The sequence below is a fragment of the Panthera leo genome, chromosome E1, assembly GCF_018350215.1.
Source record: "Panthera leo isolate Ple1 chromosome E1, P.leo_Ple1_pat1.1, whole genome shotgun sequence".
In the NCBI taxonomy this organism is placed as follows: domain Eukaryota; kingdom Metazoa; phylum Chordata; class Mammalia; order Carnivora; family Felidae; genus Panthera; species Panthera leo.
In genome coordinates, this window is record NC_056692.1 from 7,117,976 (window position 1) to 7,141,134 (window position 23,159).

Consider the following 23,159-nt stretch of genomic DNA (forward strand, 5'->3'; position numbering starts at 1 on the left):
CGAAACCTAGAGTCAGAGACGCTTAACTGACAGGTGCCCCTCTGTTGGCCATTTTTGCATCAATGCCCCATGAAGTGATGCTCTCTATTTCGACAGATGCTTGTATGCAAGATCCTAAAAGTAAATCGTCCATGCTTTTTACAGTACTCTCCTCTGTGGAAGCAGCAGACTCACAAAGAGCTGTATTTTTAGACAACTGGACTGTTCATTACATGTTACACTATTAGAACCTACTTATCTATTACTTACGGAAGTTGAGTACGTCTGAAGGAGATGCTTCTTGGTCACGATTAGAGAATTGCTCACAGGGCTCTGTGGTTTCTCCCAGCTCCAGGCAGGTCCTCAGCCTCTGGGATCGGAGGGACCAGGAGGCCCAGGGAGGCTAGTGAGAAAGCTGGGTGGGTGTGTGGGGGGGGGGGGGTGCTACTGCTCTAAGACCCCCACCCCAGTTCCGATCCCAGCAGCTCTGCTACCACTTGACTTTTTCAGAGTGTCCTTCTACATCATAACCAAAGAAATGCTGGACTAGTTTTCTGTTTGGAATTCTAGTTCTAAGAAGACCGAACCCAAACCCAAACAAGCTGTATGAGGAGATCCTAGATCTACAAGGAGGGTGCTCTGGGCTGAAAGGTACAATGTGGGTTAAAGTCACCCTGAGGCACTCAGCCCCCATCACAGCCACATCTGTGTGCCTGTTGACAGAGGCAGGGAGCAAGGGAAAGTCAATCTCGTCGTCCAACCCTCCCTCGCTCCTTCACTCTGGTTATTCTCACCACGGCACTGGGGTGTGTGTGTAAGTCTCATCCTGATGGATTGTGATTCTTCAGTTTTAAGATCGAACCTCAGTGATTTTTTTAAAAACTCAGTTGGAACTTTTCCCATTGCAAATGATAGAAAACACAATAACAGTTTTTTAAAGGATGGTATTCTTTTGTGTAACTGAGGGGCTCAAGGCTTTAAGCTTAGACGGATCTAGTGCCTCGGGTGACACAGCTGTCCTCTTCTCTCTGCTCCATGTTGGTTTGTTCTTGGGTTCCAGGGGGTGACAAGGTGGCTGCCTGCCAGGTTCAATCCAGCATAAGGGGAACATCTTTCTCCGGTCACTTTTGTGAGAGTCCAGGGATTTTCGCTGGCCATCCAGATCCCAGTCGCTAGGGAGGGGAGATTGGTTGCTCTGATTGGCCAAAGTGGTGTCTTACCTCAGCCACATGATACACTGGGATTGGGGGTGGGGGTTACTCAAAGAAATTACTGTTTCCTGAAATGTAGAATAAATAGTAGATCCATTAATAACATCCCTGCTGGTTCTTATGACTACTTAAAAAAATTTTTTCTTTAACGTTTAATTATATTAGAGAGAGACAGAGTGTGGGTCGGGGAGGGGCAGAGAGAGAGGGAGACAGAATCCAAAGCAGGCTCCAGGTTCCAAGCTGTCAGCACAGAGCCCAGTGTGGGACTGGAGCTCACGGACTGCCCGTGAGATCATGACCTGAGCCGAAGTCAGATGCTCAACCGACTGAGTCACCCAGGTGTGCCCCCCACCCCATGACTACTTTTACAAAAAGTTCCAAAACCAGTAGGAAATAGGATTCCTTGGGTGACCACTTCTGCGACCTCCCCTCATGCCTGTGAGTGTAAGGCAAGAAGCAAGGACAAATGTCATCTCTCTGCAGCTTGAGTTTTTAAAAATAATTTGCTTTTAACAACTTTTCGATACACGGTTTTCTTTGAATGTCAAGCATTTTGAAAGCATGTAGACATGTATCAGTAGTTCCTTGGGCAGATCCACATAAGCAAGCTCTGAAGTGGGCAGAAGCTATAGAAGGAGTCCCAAGTAAAATCAGAAAAGCCTTGGAGAGAATCAGCTAGTGCATGAAAAATAGCAATTTGTGCACATTACGGGAACCTCTAGGCGTGTTATCCTTAACAATGTGATTTTATTAAGTGATGTCTCTAAGCACAAGGAAAAGATTATTTTAGTTCATTTAATTATTCCCAAAGTGTTTTTTAATGATATTAAAAAAGTTTTTTTTTTTAATGTTTGAGACAGAGAGACACAGAGCACGAGGAGGGGAGGGGCAGAGAGAGAGGGAGACACAGAATCCGAAGCAGGCTCCAGGCTCTGAGCCATCAGCACAGAGCCCGACGCGGGGCTCGAACTCACAAACCATGAGATCATGACCCAAGCTGAAGTTGGACACTTAACCGACTGAGTCACCTAGGTGCCCCATTTTGACAGTCATTTCCAATGGCAAACACATTCATCTACATATGTAGAAATGACTATTTTTATATTAAAAGGTATATAAAAATAAAATGGTATATATATTCACACGCACACACACACACACACACGTACCCACACATAACTATTATTTGACTTGAATCTATAGCCTGAGGTAACGAGGAAATAAAAGGTCAGACTTCCAAACACAAAACACGTGTATATTGAGAGCACCATAAGCTGGAAAGAAAAAACAAAAGTTTTCTCAGGTTTTTCGTCATTTTTTTAGCTTCATGAACAGCAGAGACGCTTCTTCTCGATTAAATTTCATACTTCTGAGTTCGATCACATCCTAAAACGCCAATCAGACTGTGGCTTTTAAACCACTATGGGTCATTAAGGAAGGATGGACACTAAGAGCATTATATTATCCCATCTTTATCTTGTTACGAAAAATGAGAACTTGTGCGCGTGTTTTCAATCCCACAGTTTCCTTGTAAACTCACGAGAAGCCCAGTGCTCCAAGTCTCTGAGGACGGCGTAGTTACAGGTGGACTCCAAATACTCTTTTTTCCACATGCCCTCTCCCAGTACACAGGGTTTGTGTTTCCCTGTTGACTGTCTGAAGAGTCCCGATGAAGTCAGGACCTTCACATCCATGGGCTCAGAACTGGAGAGTATCCTTGATGTGCAGATGTTGTTGCTCTCAGATTTCCTGCTGGCGGTCTCCTAAGAAACACTGAAAGCTTCTCAGGAATTTGAATTACCCGGTTAATAGAGAGGTGTCTGCTCCAGCTGAGAACTTCTGAGCTTTACTCAAGCCTGATCAGTATTCTGGGGGAGAGTTGTTCCCCAAGTACAAAACGGACTTGCTGCTCCTTGTGGGACCAGAAGGGGGAGCCATTGTGTAAAGGTATCAGAGGCTGTTCAGCCTTTCGGTGCAGATGAAGAAAAGTCACAGCCTAGAAATACGTAACGGGGGGCACAGCACAAAGGAAGCCAATGCTGTTACAGCGCAGTTCTGGAAAGAGTATCTGGGTAAAGATGGCAGTCATCGTATTCCCACTTAGGTGACCAAGAAGGAATAGAGAAAAATCTTTACCCATCTTAGAAATTACTAATGGCTGCCATCAATATGTCAGAAATCTTAAGGTTCTTTTGTAGCACAGATTGAAGAAGCGAAGGTATTGGTGAATGGGCTTCGGTGCTTGAAGCCTGACTGCAGAATAAGTTGAGGGACTCCCTGAAAGGCGCCCAGGTATCTAGAAGTAGCAGGTGTTCCTCAACTTGGACAGGTTGGCATTGGGTGAGCTTTGTTCCTACCTCTGACAACAGCTCAAAGCACCAGCAATCGCATGGGGCAGGGAAACCAGCTGTGGTATTTGTCCTTGACTTACACCAGCAGGAGCCATACCAGTAAAGCAGGCACTGATTCTGCAGACTTCCGGTCCTACAACTGGGAAGTGTAGCCTGAGGCACAAAAGCATCCTTCACAGTTGGCATTTGCTCCTCCTTACGGAGAAGTGGACCTCAAGTGGCAATGTAAAAGTAGCCTTCTCATTCTTTCTTTTCTTGAGTTTGAGAGACTTAGAAGTGTTACAGTTAAAGCAGATCAAACTAAACCCATTTACTCACCACTTTAAGGGTGAGCAAACAGAAAAAGGAGACACAAAGAGGGGAATGGGTGGCATAGGCAATGTGGATTAAGGAGCGCGCTTGTGATGAGCACCGGCTGATTTATTTTAGTGTTGAATCACTACACCAGAAATTAATAGAGCACCGTAGGTTCACTAACTGGAATTAAACGAAAAACTTGAAAATCCGCTGAGAAAAGATTGTGCCAAAGAGGAGAAACAATCTGCAAAATCTCTCCAAGGTAGCCCGTGAAATGAAATTCCTACATGAGAGAGAATACAGTGTTAGGAAATCTCTAATTGGTATTCTGGCCAAGTGTGAGAGGACCTAGCATCTTTGCAGCTAGAGTAGGCAGTCATAAAAAGGTACAGATCTGAAGTCAGGCAGATTGTTTACAGACAAAAAGCAAGCTGGTTAAATTTTAAAATGCCATGAAAGGAGTGAACTGAAGAGAGACCGCCACAGGACACTGAATCACTCAAGTAGAAGGAAATTGAAGAAAGTCAGAACTCAGAGGAGAAGCATCCTGACTCTAAGTGGATGAGAAAAAAAATGAAAGGAGACACGTTTTGTGTATTAAGAATAACAGAAGCAAAAATAGAGCAGATCAGGGAGAAGAAATCACCAAAATAAGAGAAGAGAAAGTTGCTAAAATGAATAAGGGTTACATTTCATTTAAATCCCAGAGAAGATTTATTTAATAAAGTTGTTCATTGGGTGAAACTGATCAAGTACCTTTATATCATGGCCCTGAGCGAGGATGGACGTGGTCCCTGTTCCAACAGAGCCAGATCTGCCTCGTAAGGCAGACCAGTCTCAACCAGCAGCACAAAGCACAGAAAGTTCTGGGAGAGAAGTGGCAAGCTTATAAGAGGGGCACTTTAATTGGCCGAGGGGATCAGGAGTGATTTTTCCAGAAGACACGATATTTTAGCAGACTTGAAGAATACGCAGGCATTATCTGGATAAATAAATAAAAAAAAAAATCTCAGGGAGCAGAAAGGGATGTAATCCAGGTGGAGGTCACAGTCTGGAGAAAGTCTCAACACTGGGAGAGAGTGGGGAAAACAACAGGAAAAATTCCTGTAAGCCTGGAAAACTCAAAGATGAGTTAATGAGAGTGAAGGAAAACCAGAGTCTACGTTACAAATGATCTTGTCGTCTCTAGGATTCACTTTAGCCATTATTTTAGGATTGAGGATGTGACACAAAGATAAAGACTTTTAGTAATGATTACATGTGTGTTTTCAAAAGGACTCTCCAGTGATAACGTGAAGAATGAGCACTGGAACAGCAAGACTAATTGTGGGAGATCAATTAGGAGGCCACCACAAGAATTTAGGGAGGGAAAGGTAATCTTTAGTGGCCCTGGGAATGGAGGGAAGTAGGTAGATGTGAGAAATTTTTAAGAGGTAGAAGTGACTTTAAATTCATTAGATGTGGGTATCAGGAAGAAGGGGGAGTCAGGGATGACAGCCATGTGGAAATGCCACGTGGAAAATCTTGCCCCAGATCACTTAGTATTTGGAAGAACTCTGCAAGGAAGGGTATTTGGAAGGGAGGACTAGGTTTCCAACATGGCCTGACAGTGAAGTGATAGAAAATTTACAAGAGTTTTTTTTTTCTCATCAAAGAAGTGCTTCAATTGGAAGAAAAAGGAGAGATTTAAGAGAAAGTATAAAGACATATGTGGAAAAGAGATAAATGCATGACAAAGGATTGCATCTTATGTGTTGGGAAAGGATAGGAGATGTGATATGAGGTATGAGACATGATGAAGTAAAATGAGAGCCACTCTGAGGTATATTCTAGACATAAGTTTTTAAACATCATGTTTAGTGGGAAAATGCAGTAAGTAAGTGGAAGGAAATCAACAACAGAAATGAGAGCTAGAAGCAGTCTGTCACCAGATGGTGACTGCAAATATCAGACCACCGTGGGGCAACACTTACAAGATTCAAGGTGGAAAGATTGTGAGACCAGGATTTTATACCCAGCTGTTGTTTATGTCAGAGGGTGCTAAAAATTCTTGGAAATGCAAGGGTGCAGAAGATACAGCAGTTTGTTGAAGATGCAGCAACCAACACACACTTCTTGTAAATGTACTCAGAGCAAATTAAGAAATGAATGAAGGTTAGGAACATGGCTTCTATACCAAGATGGTGATTAAACAAATATATACCTCCACCAGCTCTTCTTCAAATCCCAGGAAAATAACTAAAGGAGTAAAAGAACAAAATGAAATCCTTAGCAGTCCCAGAAGACAGAGAAGTTTTTATCAGCAGATATTTTAAGGAATTTTAGAAAATTGTAAAGTAGACTGGTTTGATGGAAAATAGAGCCAAGAAAATCACAAACAAATAGAGACATCTGGAATGGGTCACTGAAGAAGGGAGTACCAGTCTTCCCCACAGAGCCCTGGAAAAATGCCAAGATCATCATCAACAAGAGCTGGAAATATTTGTTGAATGATGTTAAATGAATGAGCAGCTTGTGTGGCAATTAGCAGCATAATTAATTGAAGGGTTGCCAGCCGAGCTCGACTGGTCCTCAGTTCTGGCACACAGACGGCTGGCTGTGGGATTTTCACTTTGGATGTAATAGTTGACATGAACTCTATAAATAAAGTGGCAGCACTGTCTTCCAGAAAGGGAAAAATAATAGGAAAGGGATTGTGCAGACCAGTGAAATGACCTAAAACTCCCTGCTTCCAGGCAAATACCTTGCTTGGCTTACTCTGAGTTTTTGAGATGAGACCTTAACGTGCTTATGTGCTTTCTGCTTGCACAGCTTGAAAAGAGGTCCATTGGCAGAGCACCCCCCCACCATCCACCCAAAGAGGACCGAATATGGTCCCAGTCAGGGCAGAGTCCTGAGGCGAGAATGGGACCCTCCACGGCTACTGAGGAAGGCCAGTGGAGGGTCCAACATTGACTCAGGTACAACGTGTAAAGAGCCAATTAAACTTACAGGAGTTGATATGCCGATTGTCAATTCCCTTTTCGTCTGTACCCTCCCCCAGGTCCCCAAAAGTCACTATCACCTCTTCCAGCTGATGACTGTGGTGTTTTCCTGCATATCTCTAAATGATGTGTTGGTCTTTCTGCTTCTTGATTTTTTTTTTTTTAATTCGAGAGAGAGAGAGAACACATGCAGAAGCTGTGGAGAGGGGGTGGAGGGAGAGAGAGAATCTTAAGCAGGCTACCTGCTCAGCATGGAACCCAGCGTGGTGCTCGATCTCACATCCCTGGGATCATGACCCTGAGATCAAGAGTTGGGCACTCAACTGACTGAGCCACCTAAGCGCCCCTTCTTCTTGATTTTTTAGCTTTATACCTTTTCACTTCCTGCTAGGGAAGATGAGGCTGTAACTTTGCTCAGTAGTCTACGTATTTATTACCAGGGTAACAGAGACTCTCCAGAAGTCATCTGAATCTCTTCTCAATACACTCATTCACATTAGTCATGCTGACACTTTAATTTAAGAAATCCCTTCACAGCTTGTTTCAGTGTGGAATGGTTTTCTTCCACAAGGGTTATCTGAGGTTCTCCGATCTTCACCATCCTGGTGATTTTTCATTTCTTTTCTCTTGAGTGGATACCCTGTTTCTTTGATCTCAATACTTATTTCTGGGTTTACTCCCTAGTTTGGGTGGAGCATGTCCTCCAGTAGCTTTTCTTGGAGGGATGAATAGGAGGTAAATTTTTTTAGACTTCAGTTGCTGAAACGGTTTATATTTCTGCCTGACACTTGGTTGATAGTTTAGCTGGGTACATAGTTTTAAGAATAGGGATAGGAAAATATCTCATGCTTTTCTTTACATCTTCAGGATTTCCTGTTAAGAAGTCAGGAGCCCCCGGGATTCTTGATCTTTTGTGTAGAACTTTTCATTTATTTTTCTCTCTGGGAGACTGTGGGATTTCCTCATTGTACCCAATCTTTGTTTGCCCAATTACATTGAATAGAAACTAATTTCTAACGTGATTTCAACCAAGCCTTCTTATTTTAGGCCCCTATTTTCCCTTTACCTCCACTTCCAGAAGCTGCTCATATGTATGCTCACTGAAACTTTTGAGGGTTTTGTGGTATAATCTGTTTTCTCTACCATTGGCTTCAATTCAGCCTTCTTAAATAATAAGCCTCTTATTACTCATCCATCTGCTTTTAGATTTTAAAATTTTGTTGCTCTGCGGGGTAACTGGGTGGCTCAGTTGTTTAACCACCCTACTCTCAGTCTCAGTTCAGGTCTTGCTCTCAGGGTCGTGAGCTCAAGCCCCGCATTCGGCTCCATGTTGGGTGTGAAGCCTACTTAAAAAAAAAATTGTTGCTGTTGTCCCTCCTGCTCTATCTTTATGTTTATGTTATGAAATTCCCCATTGTTTTCCTTATAATGGGGTTTTGGGAGGGAAGGGGTACACACACATGTGTTTAATCTGTCATCTTTATCTGGAAGTTCATTTTTAGTGTATTTGCTAATGGAAATAATGTACCTGATGATATCCAGCTCTCTACATTGGGGAGGTCTTGGGCATCTGTGTTAATCAATGTAGGCTGGTAATGCACTATAGCAACAGCGAACCCAAAACTCCAGTGGCTTTATACAACAAAGATACAATTTTTACTTTTGTTGAATGTCCATTATGGGTGGAGGTGGTTCTGCCCCATGGTTCTCCCTGGGGATTGACAGAGGCTTAACCATCTTGCAGCTGAACAGTCAAAAACATCCAACCTTCTTGGTTCCCATAGGAGGGACAGAGAGAGCTGGAGAATCTCACATTGGCAAATGACTATTTTAGAGTGATACGGTCATATTTTGTCGGCCAGGATGTTTCATGACCATGATTTACTGAAAGAATAGGAAAGTCTCATCCATACAGATATTTGAAAACAAGAGAGATATTAAGGGAACCCCGGAAGTCTCCACCCTCGCACCTACCTACATCTTCGGGTAAACATTATAGATCCAACTCTATTCAGTGGCTTAAAAGACATGTAGTCTATTTATCTGTACTGTGGCACATCAAGATAAACATCCAACATTGGTGGGTAGCTATGCTCTATACCAGATGCATTTTATGTTCACAGCAGCACTCCTTAGACTCAGAAAAGTTATGTAACATGTCAAGAGTCCCTTCACGCACAGGTAGGAACTAGAGAGAAAGTCACACTAAGGGCTAATTGTGAAAGAGTGTAACGCTAAGCCCCCAAACATCTCTGCACCTTCCCACCTTTCTCCTGCAGGCGATGTGCCATTATGTTTGAAAACACAAGGTGGGGGCACCTGGGTGGCTCTGTGGGTTAAGTGTCTGACTCTCGGTGTTGGCTCAGGTCATGATCTCATGTTTCCGTGAATTCGAGCCCCGCGTTGGGCTCTGCACTGACAGTGTAGATCCTGCTTGTGATTCTCTCTTTTCCTGTCTCTGTACCCCTCCCCACTCATGCTGTCTCTGTCTCTCTCAAATAAATTAAAAAAAAAAAAAACTTAAAAAAGAAAAAACAAAAACCAAGGAAAGGTATCTGTTGAGAAAGATGAAAGTTGATAGTGAGGAACAAGACGTAACATGTGGAAGCCTAGTCATGGAAAAGCTGAAGACATCATGCCAGGATTCTCTGAAAATAGAAGAGACAAGAGAAAAATAAAAAGCCCAACTCAGTGACTGTGGTGCTTCTGTGGTTACTTCGGTGGGAATTTTGACTCAGTGTAGCAAAAGTGGGAAGGCTTGATGCGTTGTGTGTCCACTTCTACAAACAGGAATTGCCTAACCGTGGAATAGACATAATGTGATTTCAAATAATACACAATAAGCTGGAAGTTTTCTTACTGGTGTTTCTAAATTCACTTTCTTTCATCATGCATCACCTTAGATACAGTAATCAGGCTTCTAAACATATGGAGCTAAATGATGAAATCTTAAAATCCTGAAATACAGAAATGTCAGAATAACAGAGCGTTAAGATATTTCTGCTCTGGCCACCATCTTTGCTCCCACAGGGCTCCTTAGTATCTCCTGATAATCTTCAACATTTACTCACCTCCCATCCCACGTCAATTATAAGAAGCATCGTAGGATGGAGACACAAACCCTTTTAAACACAATCTCCGATGGTGCTGCTCTCACTTCAAGTTCAGAAATCTTCCCCTATAAGAAGATGAATTTTAGAACAGAAGCATATTAAGTGGATGGTTATGACCAATATTGGGAGGTAATTATCGGCTGGTGAATGGCGGACCAGCTGGCAGTATTCTGGCACAATGTTCAATGGAAAATGCTTCTGGGTCGGCTAGGGCTGTAGATCAAAAAGGGTTTCGTTTCCCTAGGAAGACAGAAGATGCTGTGGGAGGGAAAGAATGGTTTTCGTAGAAACTGGAGGAGAATTTGATGACTTAGGGAAGTGGGTCCTTGAGCGTGGCCCAGACTGTCCCTTTAGTCAGGGAACTTGATTTTGATTAATGTTAAAACATCATGATACGAAAAAGAAATCCTGGATTTCTCTGGGATTTCTCTGGGACCCACGCTGAAACGTGGGTCCTTTAGAGGGGTTTACAGTTGTGTTCATAATTCTCTCTCTTTTTTTTAATCTTTATAACAGACTGTAAGATGAACACAGTCACTTTCCCTGTTGAACACAAACATGGCTTCGGAAATAAATCCAGGAAAGCCAATCACTTGTCCCGAGTAGTTACTGGGTTTCGGCGTCCGGTCCACCCAAATCAAAATCGAAAAGCGGACCAAAATGGCACCTGACTTACTCTTCCATGGTCTCTTTCCTATCTTCCTCATCGGGGCATAACCTTCTCAAGGGTTGTCACACCTCCCAAACTAATCCTAGGCAAGGAGTGAGCTAATATGTTCGGTGATGAGAATGCCTTCCAGAAGAGTAAATTTCAAGAGAAAACAGGCTTCAGAAGAAGAGATGGCAAGACAGGCTTTTGGTCTGAGGCTGAATGGTGTGTTCCCCAAAGGGGGGGAAAAATAGGAAATCCGATGGGGAGGGACTTACGGGGGAATGTCCAGAGTGGAGGCCGCAAGCATTGGGAGGCCAGCACTGAACCAACAAGCATCAATTCATTCAACACTTAGAGTGAAAACCTACTGAAGTAAGTGTATTGCATTCTCTACGTCGCAGATGAGGGGACCTCTATGACATGGATGGAACACTGATGTCATATTTAAGGCCATGAAGATTTGAACTGAGGGAGGGTTGCCTGACAACAGAGCCCTGTTCTTCCTTCTCCACAAGAGGCCTGGGATTCGAACCCATGGTGGAGGCCAACACCAAACACCTTGTGACCGCTAACATCCCAATGTCCAAGGGTGGCCTGGGGGAGTCCCATGAAGTTGAGGGCTTCTGCAATATTCTGAAACATCATGTGCCAACCGGAACCCACCAATTACTATTAATTCCTACTTCCTACTTACAAATTTTAAATTGTAAACAAGTGGCATTCCCTCCTGACTACAGTTGATATTTTGTAGGCCAGAGGTTGGTCTCCTGCTGCACATCCTCCACACCCACTTCCTGCCCCCACCAGGCACTCCCCGCATCAGGGGACACACTTGGACGGAGGCCCCAGAGCTGAGCCCATGTCAGCTGGTCAGGGAAGCCAAACACTGCACCTGTTCTTGTCTGTGTGATGGAAGCTTTTCCTCAAGGTGTCCCCTCTTCTCTGGGAAATAGTTTCTGTTCTTCACAAGGACACTGATTCTGGGGCGGATGACTGGTCACCTGCCATGACAAGCAGAGGATGGAAGGTGAAGGGCATGTTTCCTGAAGATGGGACCCCACGGAGGTGACTGTCTCTGGGAATGGTTCCAGTAATGTTGTAGGAGAACCCCCTTATCCTGCCCCTTCTTTTCCTCCAGTTGAGCTCAGTTTAAAGGCGGGGGGGGGGTCTGCTTCAATCCCGCTGGCATGTAACTGAGGGCTGTATGAGAGACATTCATGTGAAAATATCTTCTGTTTGTTTTACCTTAATTGTTTTACCATTAGTTAAGCCAATTCATATCCACGACCGCATTTTGGACACTCTAAAGCTCTGTTAAGACTGACCTAACATTCCCAGCTGGACCTCAATGTTATTACAGGGCTGCCTGATGCCCACAGCCAGGCCACTTTGTTTTCCTGGAGCACGTAATTCCACAGAGCACCAACTTCAGACACAATCACTCTGAGACAACAAGAAAAGGAAACAAAAACAGGGCTGCTTCAGAATCTTGTCTTAGAACAGATAAAAACAAAGTCACCGTGACACCCACGAAATACCGAGTCATGAAATTGCCCCGCTCTCTGACAGCTTCCGAGCTGGAGGGAACCGCTTGCTTTTGTAGACCATTCCCCAACTAACCCAACCGAAACTCTGTGCTTTCTAACATTTTCTCACTGAGGTACACCCTCCCACACTCTTGTCTGTGGTGTTTTTTCTCCCTCGTGAAAGGAGTAATAAAACCCCATTCGTTTAACATCAGGCGTATTCCTGTTGGGCTTGGCTGCAGGGCATTGACAGACCTCGCGCTTAACCCACGACTTGGCCATTGCAAAGCCAGAGTAATTAAAAGTCTTCCTTTGAATCCTCCTTCCTCTCTTCATCTAATGCCTGTGATCGTCATGTAGTTAAAGGTTGTAAGTTGGGACAATTTCCCCCGCACTCCTACCTTTTCAACTAGGCAAATGGTCAAGTGTCTTGCTTACCCATAGGGAGCATGGGGTCTCTTCTGTCCTTGTCATGTGGGCTCTCGTGGTGGGTCTTGGGAATCACCTTCATCCCAGAAGGCATGTATCAACTCTAGATTCCATGAAAGCATTTGTACAGAGCTGGCTAGTGGAATCATGGGAGGCACGGGTTACCCTGATGCTTCCTACAGACATCCATGTGTGTAGTTGGGCTCATGGTCAGAAATCAGTGATTGCCGGGCAAAGCCAGCAAGTATGCTCATGAGTGAGAGAGGCTAGGTGTAATACACTACAAGGTCATGGAGCGCTTGGCAGACTGGCAAGAGCATGTCCTTTCTAAGGAGTGGAGAGCTCACTTGCTGCTTGTTGCTGTCATGAGGCAATGGGGTCCCAGTGTGGCCAGACCTTTTGATTTTTTTCAAGTGAAGTTGAAACCCACATTTTATTCATTCATTCATTCATTCATTCATTCATTCATTTATTCATAAAAGATGTTCATTCATTTTTGAGAGAGACCGCAAGCAGGGAAGGGGCAGAAAGAGGAAGACAGAGAATCCAACGCAGGTTCTGCGTTGTCAGCACAGAGCCTGATGGGGGCTCGAACTCACGAACCGCAAAATCATGACTTGAGCCGAAGTCAGATGCTCAACCGACTGAGCCACCTGCAATGCAGATTTTAAAATGTGAACTCTTGGGGTGCATGGGTGGCTCAGTTGGTTAAAGCATCTGACTTTGGCTTAGGTCATGATCTCACGGTTCGGTTCGTGGGTTCAAAGCAGGCTTGGGTTCGAGCCCTGCCTTGGACTCTGTGCTGACAGCCCAGAGCCTGGATCCTGCTTTGGATTCTGTGTCTCCCTCTCTCTCTCTGCCCCTCCCCTGCTCACTCTCTGTCTGTCTTTCTCAAACATAAACATTAAAAAAAATTTTTTTAATGTGAACTCTTGGGGTGTCTGAGTGACTTTTTTTTTAACAGAGTGAGACCAAAATATAATAGGAATATTTGAGTTGTTATTCCTAACTCTACTTAAGATGATCTTTCCTTGCAACAGAAGTTAATCTGTGTGTGTTTTCCTAGAAAAGTAAAATTTTAAATATTTGGTTTTCCTTATAAACGTATACAATTCTTAATGATAATTATTTCCATCAGGCTAATCTCCATAAGCAATTCTGCGATAACAAACCAGGAGCTCAGTGAACTGAGTAAAGTCACTACTTAGGTTGAAGATTGCAGTTTGGGCTTATAGTGAATTATTATAAACAAAGGGATGTACTTTGTCTTGAAAATATTAAAAATATCAAAATTGTGTTCTTGGCTCTTTCAGGTCTTTTAATAAAGTTATTTGTTTCACAAGAATAAGTCCTATAAATTTAGTTTAAAACTAAATAAAAGGAAATGAGAAAACTATAAAATAATGATTTATGAGTTTCTCTTATATAGGAAAATGCAACAAAAAGAGGGTTTTCTTTCCCCCTGTCCCATCACGATGTTTATATTTTAAGGTTACAACGTTGTGTGACGATGGTCGAAATTTTGCTGACTTGATTGACAAATGGTATAATTCTCTTTTCCTGTTTCTTTTAGGAGTTTCTCTCTGTGTTGTGTTTTGTTTGCTTGGAAATAATTGTTTAGCACTTGGAAAAATTTGAGTACCCCAAGGGTTAAAAAATATCTAGTCCTTGGGGCGCCTGGGTGGCGCAGTCGGTTAAGCGTCCGACTTCAGCCAGGTCACGATCTCACGGTCCTTGAGTTCGAGCCCCGCGTCAGGCTCTGGGCTGATGGCTCAGAGCCTGGAGCCTGTTTCCGATTCTGTGTCTCCCTCTCTCTCTGTCCCTCCCCCGTTCGTGCTCTGTCTCTCTCTGTCCCAAAAATAAATAAACGTTGAAAAAAAAAAAAAATTAAAAAAAAAAAATTAAAAAAAAAAAAATATCTAGTCCTATATATCAACCCCCTGCATTATATGCTTGCACTGGGGAAGACACTAGAATGTAAAGACCCATAACATAGCACTTGCTTTACAAGGGCTTAACATCAAGACTCACACAATCATAGAAATAGAACAGCCTCAATGACCATTAAATTCAGCTCCAAACAATGTTTGAGCAAATACTCATTTCTGTTCTTAAGTTCTTCCAGTAATACAGAACATACAAATCCCAACCCTTATTTTGTCTTGAATAGCTATAATAGAAAGCTTTTTTTTTTTTTTTTTTTTTTTACAGGGACTGATACATCTCATTTTTTTTTTTTTTACCTCATTTTTCACATCAGACCATACAAAAATAGACCCATCTCTTTCTGCATGGGAACCATTTAAATTGTTGAAGATAGGTTTCATAATCTCTCCAGGTTAAAACAAACACACTGAGTTTCACAGTGTCTTGACGTCGTGCTTCCTTCAAACGTTTTCTCTTTTTTTCACCATCTGGCCAGCCATCCAACCCCCTTGTGCTCCATTTTGTCTGAATCTCCTCTGAGTGGTGTTCCCAGCAACGATGAGGCCAGTGAAGAGTGAAACTGTTGCCTTGATTCGATGTCTCTCGAGCCAGCATAAGATTCTGTTAAAGGTTTAAAAATGAACACATCAGGTGTTTGAAACATTTTGAACTTATGTCAGCTCAGGCTCACAAGAATTTCTGCTTATGTTCTGCTTCTAAGACACACCTGAAGAGTTCCGCGTTTGCGAAATAAGCCCCTGAGATCCAAAGACAGGATCTTAGATCTGCCTCGGTGAGTTTCTTCTGGTTAGACTTGTGCTTTGGTCTTGAAACGACCCAAAGTCTTGCTTGAAGGTGGCTGCTTCGAGCTTTGTGCTCAAATGGAACATGATGTCGTGGTAGGAATTGGCCCCATTGCAAAACCTTCTCTTTCGAACCGCCTGATTTTTTCATACTCTTGATATTTTTTTTTCTTTTTACTCATCCTGTCTACCAGTGGGATTATTTATCTTGCATATAAAATAGATTATTTATCTGTTTATCTCGCATTCGGAATCTGGAGGGATTTGTTCAAAAACGTGCCTGCGATTCTCTTCAAATATCGGAGGCCCAGATGGAGACAGTAAGGAAGTTTGGATCTATGCTAGCTTTACTGTGCAAGACTTGAGTTTCATCTGTGGAGCTGAGACAGAGCTACAGCTGGAACCGGCTGTGTAATATCACCTCAGTGACAAACAGTTTCCTTCCTTTGTTTGTTGTGGCGACACAAAGCGATCTGGGACAGTGCCCCTGGTTGCTACAGGGATTCTAAAACATCCCTTGGCTTTCGAGAGTATTCACGATCCCCAGTGCTATGAAGTGGTCTCGGATCAGTGGATGCCTTCCCTCTTTTCTAGGAAACTTCCTTCTGGTGATAGCCCTTAGTCCCGGTCTGTCGCTTGTACCCTCCACTGCGGTCTGGGGACTTTTTGCTTGAGCCTCTGGCGGCTTTATATTCCTTGAGTTCTGAGAATCGGGTTCTGTTGGCATGTAGAACTCTCATTAGGAAGCTTTGTTTATGATTATAGTCTTTGTTTATGACTGAGTACCAAACGTGCTGTTTGAAAAGAGCAGGCCAGGAGGCAGTAAGAACCATATCAAATGTACGGGGATAAGTAAGTAGAAATAATCTAGCAATGCAGAAGTTAACTGTGAAAATAATCTCGTGTTGCTAAGAGAGCTGGTGGCTAACTAACCCATGGGAAATAAACAAGTATTCTGACAGCACTGTAAAAAAAAGCAGATTCTGTTCACAAATCAGGGTCATAATGGAAAAACATCCTGCCCTGTGGTGCGCCTCTGAGCTCTGGTTCAACTCTTGGTTCCTTGGGAAAGATGATCAATTTGGCACCCCAGCTCAGCAAGGCACAGCCCACGAAGTCTTACCCCTTCCCACTGTCCTGAGTTCTAAGCGCAGAGAATCACCTGTAAAACACCTCCTAGTTTCCTAGAACTAATGGGGTTTGACACACTGATCCATTGCACTGATGCACCATTGGCTTCTCTTCAGGGTGCTTGCAAACTATCAACTCCCAGTGTGTTACAGATTGTAAGACCTAAGCTCTTCTCTTTTTCTGGGGCAGTTAGGTCAGCTATGAAGTTTCTATCAGAAGGGAGGCACAATCCTTGACAAACCATTCTCACACTCCATTCCCTAACGTTCCCACCTGAGGGCTGATGACGCTTGACTTTGAATCAAACCAGGTGCCCTGGAGCCCAGAGGAGAGCTGTGATTTGAGAATTCAGAAGCCAAAACAATATCTTGTTAGAAGAAGAATTTCTTGCAAACTGTGCTAGCTTAACTGCAGGCACAGTCAGATATTTAGTGTTAATGGGTGAAAGCCATGGCCAAGTTGTGGCCAACCATATTAACACTTCTGAAGGCAAAAAGCAAACATAGAGCAAAGGTGAAGTCACCACAGTAAAGGGGAAAAGTTAAAAGGAAGAAGAAAAATAAAATCAAAATCTTGCTTGAAAAAATAAGGCAGTGAAGTAAACCCCTATGATTGAAGACAAAGTAGAGAAACAAAAATACTTGGGAAGAGAAAGAAGCTATAATCACAGATAATAATAATAATAATAATAATAATAATAATAAGCAGTAATAGTAGTAATAAATAAGAAGGGGAAGAAGAGGAAGAAGGAGAAGGAGGAGAAAAGTTAAATACTTAAATAGCATTTTATGTATCAAGATCTGTTCTGGTGTTTTACTTTTTTTAAGTTTATTCATTTATTTTGAGAGAGAGAGAGAGAGAGAGAGAGAAAGAGAGAGAGAGAATTCCAAGCAGACTCCACACTGTCAGCGGGGAGCCCAACTCGAAGCTCAACCCCATGAACCTTGAGCTCATGACTTGAGCCAAAACTGAGACCAGAGGCTTAACCATCGAGCCATGCAGGCATCCTGTGTTCTGGTGTTTTAGAGATGTGAATTTTTTAATCCTCACAAAAATCCTACGATGTGTATTATTTTACAGGCAAAGAAACCAAGTCACCAAGAGGTTACATTAGTATCTGGTGTGTTTCATACTGAGACATTTCTAGGCTTATAGACAAGTTCTTGTTGCAGGACTTAGACAATACAGTTTCTTTGACTGCGTCTTTCCTTCAATAATCGTATCCAAGATCTCAACAGGTCTGCAAGCCCTACTTCCAAAATATATGCCAAATCTGTCATGTCTCTTCATCCTTCCTGCTGCTCTTTCCATCAAGGGCACTGTTACTTCACCCAGATGATATCAATAGCTTCTAGATAGACTTCCTCCTCTTTCTTCCCTCTTAAAATCCTTTCAGCAATTAAAATAAGCTTGGGAGGGATGCCTGGGGGACTCAATTAGTTAAGCGTCCACCTCTTGATTTCTGCTCAGGTCATGATCTCACAGTTCATGAGATCAAGCCCTGCATTGGGCTCTGCACTGACAGTGCATAGCCTGCTTGGGATTCTCTCTTTTTCTCTCTCTCACTCCCTTTCTCCCTCTCTCAAAAATAAATAAACTTTAAAAATGAGATAAATCAGATTCTATTTCTTGATTTAAAACTTTCCAATGATTCCCCATCGCACTTAGAGTAAGTACATTCTAAGCTCCCTACCCTGGTTTATAATTCTTTATAGGATTTGGCCTCTCCAACTTCATCTCGTTCCATTCTCTTTCACTTTATTAGTGGTAGTGGGCTCAAGTTCCAGTAACTTGTCCGTCGCCTTAGAAGAAATCTATCCACATGTCCCCAAACATTGGACCTTTACGAGGGTCCAAGGTGCTTGCTGCTTCTGCTCACCATATCTGATTAGTATAATATCAATATGATGGGTCAGTTTGCCGTTCTGTAGGATGTCAAGACAGTTAGGGTCCCTGGAATTATATCAGGGCGGAGAGCAAGAGAATAAACATAGCCCTGAGCAAGAGAGTGAACATGTACTCACTCTTGTCTTACATAAAAGCAAATTGCTTGTGATTCTTTACTGATGGATTTGGAAAAGAACACATCCACCAGGTTGATAACCACATACCAGATGCCAGAAACTGCGCAGTTCTGTTCTAGTAGAGGTCTCTCATCTGACATGGCAGCTGAAACTGGGGCTGATTTTAGGCTTACAGAAGTTCACTTTCATCCACCGTGATTCATCTGGTGTTTGCTGGGACCAGACAGTTTAATTAAAAGGGAATGGGGCGAGACCACAAACCCTGCCTCTCTCGACGTCTTTGATGTTAATAGTATGCAGGATTTGTCTAACTTACAAACTTGGCTGGGGTACTGGAGAAGGGGCAATTTCTGGGTCTTGTCCTAAATAGTTCCCTTACCGTTGATGACTCTCACTGAATAACTCAGAGAACCAATGTGAGAGATTGCTAATTGTTCAATATGTTCATCCCAATTATGCACTTAGGGATTAGAAAGCCACTCGGGATTCCCTTTATAAAAGGCTTTCCTATATGCTAGAATGTACTCTAACTGGAGGGCCATATTGACACTTAAGGTTCCCGGATGTCAGTGTCAGTTAAGACTCCTTATCCAACCATCCTTTTAAAAGCTGGGTGTTCCTGCCTCCCCAGTGAAGTTACCCTGGTGAACGGCTGCAGGTTATTTGGGAAAAGGATCGGGGAATACCGACAGGATATGCTACTGGTGATGTCATACAGTTCCACGGGAGGCTGGTGTCCACTTGAATGGATAATTCTGGGTTTGCGATCTAAACTTAAATCTGGAAACTGGGTAAAGGATCACGATTTTCCATTGCAGCTGATGGCATTCTTCATTTCCATGCCTCTCATTTTCCTTTTCTTCTTACAATTTCGGTAACACCGCAGTGGGTAGTCTGTGTATCTTGTCCCTTGGGATACTGTGATCCTTCAGCAATTGACAGAGATAGTCTTACTGACCCTCTTCCTTTCTGTCCATTGCAGTGATAACATCCACTTCGTCTCTGGCAGCTAAGCATCATTGCCTGGTGATGCCATTGTAGACACCCATCATTCCCATTGACACAGAGGGCCAACTAAGTTGTCAGCTCTCACCCACAAAGGATAGACTCCCCTCTCGTTGTCTAGACATGGAGGCGTCCTCGGAGGCCCGCCCCACCCCCGCTGTGGGGTGTGTTATCAGTTGGTGGATTTTCTGACCTCCTATGATGAATGCGTTCTAACATACATCTTCTGATATCTTCAATAATGCCATATTAAGGCAATTTGATCCTCTCTACTTCACACGTTGTAGGTCATTTTTTGACCAAGCTTCATAAAGTCTTCTCAGCCATGTTTAAGAATCATTTCCAGGTAGCTTTGTCAGGATGTTAAAACCGTAGTCACTGGAAAGCACATCCATGTGAATAAATTGCTGGTCTCTGGTCATGTGTTCCACTCCCTCGGTCTCCAGTCCAACACGCTGAGAATACACGCACAAGTTTTCCTGCAGTTCTTGCTAGTGGGGATTAACCAAGTGCCATAATTAGTCCCCTTCTACTGGAAACAGAAACTGCAGCAAACTTCCTGGGCTGTGGTGAGCCCTGACATGAGTAAAACAAGCAATAAGCCTGAGGGCAATAAAAGGTGCTAAGTGCAAATCCTGAAGAGGACGAGAATTATTTTGTGCGACACCTGCCTCAGGTGATGCCTTTGCAGAATTCCGGTAAGTGGAGTTTGTTCTCCTCTCTGAAAGGAGACTGGGAACTCCCTCTGTCGGCCCAGAGATTTTAGAGGAATCTAGAAGCTGGATCAGATCAGGCTCAAACATAGGAAAACCATCCAGAGAGACTTCAGCTTCCAACAAATGGAATAATGGAGACCAGATTTACCCCTTGACCTGGGGGGTGGGGGGGTGGAAAAAAAGGATAATATACATGCAACAATGATATTCAAGGCACTGGACACTGAGCAATGAACAAGAGTGATTACCACTGGGAACAAGAAGATCCGCCCTATAATTGCCCCAGCTGGCTGCTTCAAGGTTTTGGGCTTATGGTCCTGGGAAGAAGAATCCAGGGGAAGCCTGGTAGACTCTGTGAGTTGAGGAAACAAGGTTGAGTGCATGAAAACCCAGGCGGCTAGAGTTTGTAGCACAAAGTACAAGTGCAGGAAACGGTAAGACTTTGAATTTTAAAAATAGCATTTCAAATACCAAAAACTTGTACACTGAACGTGGAAAAACATTCTCGAAAGAAACTAAAGAAAACCTAAATATATGGAGAGATGCATCGTGTTCCTTGGTCAGAAAATTCAATACCAGGAAGATGTCCGTTCTCTTTAAACTAATCATAGATGTAATGCAACACCAAGTGAAATCCCAACAGGCTTTGTGGTAGAAACTGCTAAGGTAATTCTAGAAGAGCAAAATCAACTTTGAAAATGAACAATTTTGAAGGACTCCACGGGTGTTAAGACTTCTTCTAAAAAGAAATTCATGGATACATGCAGTGCTGGAGTCAAAATTAAGAAGTAGATCAATAGAACCAAGGCAAGAGTCTAAACTTAGACCCATATAAATACGGACAACTTGGTTTTGTACAAAGGCAATTAATGGTGAAAGAATCATCTTTTCAACAAATAGTGCTGGAATAATTGGATATCCAAATGCAAAAATTAAGCGTAGATCTCAACCTCACACCATGTAAGAAATTTAACTCAAAATGGATCATAGACTTAAGTGTAAAACTTAAAACCATACAACTTCTGGAAAAACATAGAAACAAGTCTTAGAATCCCTGGGATAGGCAAAGAGTTCCTAGACATAACACCAAATGTATTGTTCATAAAACTTCAAATTGGTAACTTGAGTTTCATTAAAATTAACTTTTGCTCTCCAAAAGACACTGTTTAAATGAAAAGACAAGACACAAACTGGGAGAAAATAGTTATACATCATATATCTGAAAAACACTTTTTCCAGAATAGAGAAAAGAACTCTCAAAAACTCAATAACAAGAGAACAAACTATCCTATTAATAAATGGCAAAAAACATCTGTACAGACGCATCACCAAAGAAAATGTGTAGAGAGCAATTAGGCACATAAAAATATAGCCAACATAATTAACCATTAGGAAAAAATGCAAATTAAAGCCATGCTGGGATAACATTACACATCTGTCACAATGATCAAAACCTAACAACAACAACAAAAAACTTACCCATACTAAGTGTTGAGGGTCCAGTGCACCTGGAACTCTTACTCTGTTCAGGTGTGAATGGAAAACCATGAATCCACTTTGGAAAATAGTTCACCAACTTCTTAAAAATGTAAATATATGCTTACCATGTGATTCAGCCATTCTATAATATGTATTTACAAAAAAAAAAAATGACAGCATATATTCATGCAAACAATTTTTTCCTTTATTTATTTTTGAGAGCTAGAGAGAGACAGAGCACAAGTGGGGGAGGGACAGAGAGAGAAGGAGACACAAAATCCAAAGCAGGCTCTGCTCTGAACCCAACGCGGGGCTCGAACCCACAAACTGTGAGATCGTGACCTGAGCCAAAGTCGGACGCTTAAGCCACCCAGGCGCCCCTCATGCAAACAATTTTTGAAGGCTTTTATACTTCTATCTTTCAAATGTAAGTATGTAATCTATGTGACTTAATTTTTGTACATGGTGTGAATTAGAGGTCAAGAGCTGTTACTTTCTTATAGTTCTGCAATGCCATTTTTGCTATGAAACAAGTTTCTGGATATCCATGGATGTCTTTCTAGGATCTTATTTCTGTTTCTTTGGCCTTTTATTTTGTTTTCATCTAGGCACTAATACCCATGCCACCTAAATGGCATTTCCATACACATTTCAGAATCGCCCTGTCAAATTGCACAAAAAAAGAGTTGTACTTTTTATTGGATTGCCCTGAAGCTATAATCAATTTGGAGAGAATTAACATTTTTGCAATATTGAGTTTTCCGATTAAATAATCATGATATATCCTTCATATGTTTATGTGCCATTTACTTCCTCTTAATAATGTTTTGTAATTTTTTGCATTGAATTCTTACACATCTTTTGTTAGATTCATTCCAGCTACTTGATTCTTTGTAATCCTAGGGATTTTTTAAAACTACAAAAACACTAATACAGAGGGATACATGCATCCCTGTGTTTATTGCAGCATTATTTACAATAGCCAAATTATGAAAGCAGCCCAAGTGTCCACATGATATGATATATATCATATATATCGTATATAACACATAATGGAATATTACTCAGCCATAAAAAGAATGAAATCTTTCCATTTGCAATGGCATGGATGGAGCCAGAGAGTATTATTCTAAGCAAAATGAATCAAAGAAAGACAAATACCATATGATTTCACTCATATGTGGAATTTAAGAACCAAAATAAATGAGCAAAGCAATGAGAGAGAGGGAGGGAGAGAGAGAGAGAGAGAGAGAGGGAGGGAGAGAGAGAGAGAGAGAGAGAGGGAGGGAGGGAGAGGGGAGAGAGAGGGAGGAACCAAGAAACAGACTCTTAACTATAGAGAAAAAACTGAGGGTTTCCAGAGGGGAGGTGGGGGGAAGCTGGGGGAAATAGGTGATGGGGATTAAGGAGGGCACTTGTGATGAGCACCAGGTGATGTATAGAAGTGTTGAATCACTGTATTGTACACCTGAAACTAACATAACACAGTATGCTAACTATGATGGAATTAAAATTTAAAAAGTAAAAATAAAT

At 42.4% G+C, this 23,159-nt stretch overlaps 2 long non-coding RNA genes across 2 annotated transcripts in view; one reads left to right on the forward strand and one right to left on the reverse strand.

The window, feature by feature from the left end:
- Window positions 1-23,159, forward strand: part of LOC122205989 — a 140,822-nt gene that overhangs the window by 11,644 nt on the left and 106,019 nt on the right. The window lies entirely within an intron of this gene.
- On the reverse strand, window positions 904-10,979 carry LOC122205986. Its single transcript, XR_006196328.1, has 3 exons — window positions 10,863-10,979; window positions 9,894-10,000; window positions 904-1,258 (listed from the first exon to the last, which is right to left on the reverse strand). It is a non-coding gene; the product is annotated as an uncharacterized LOC122205986 (long non-coding RNA).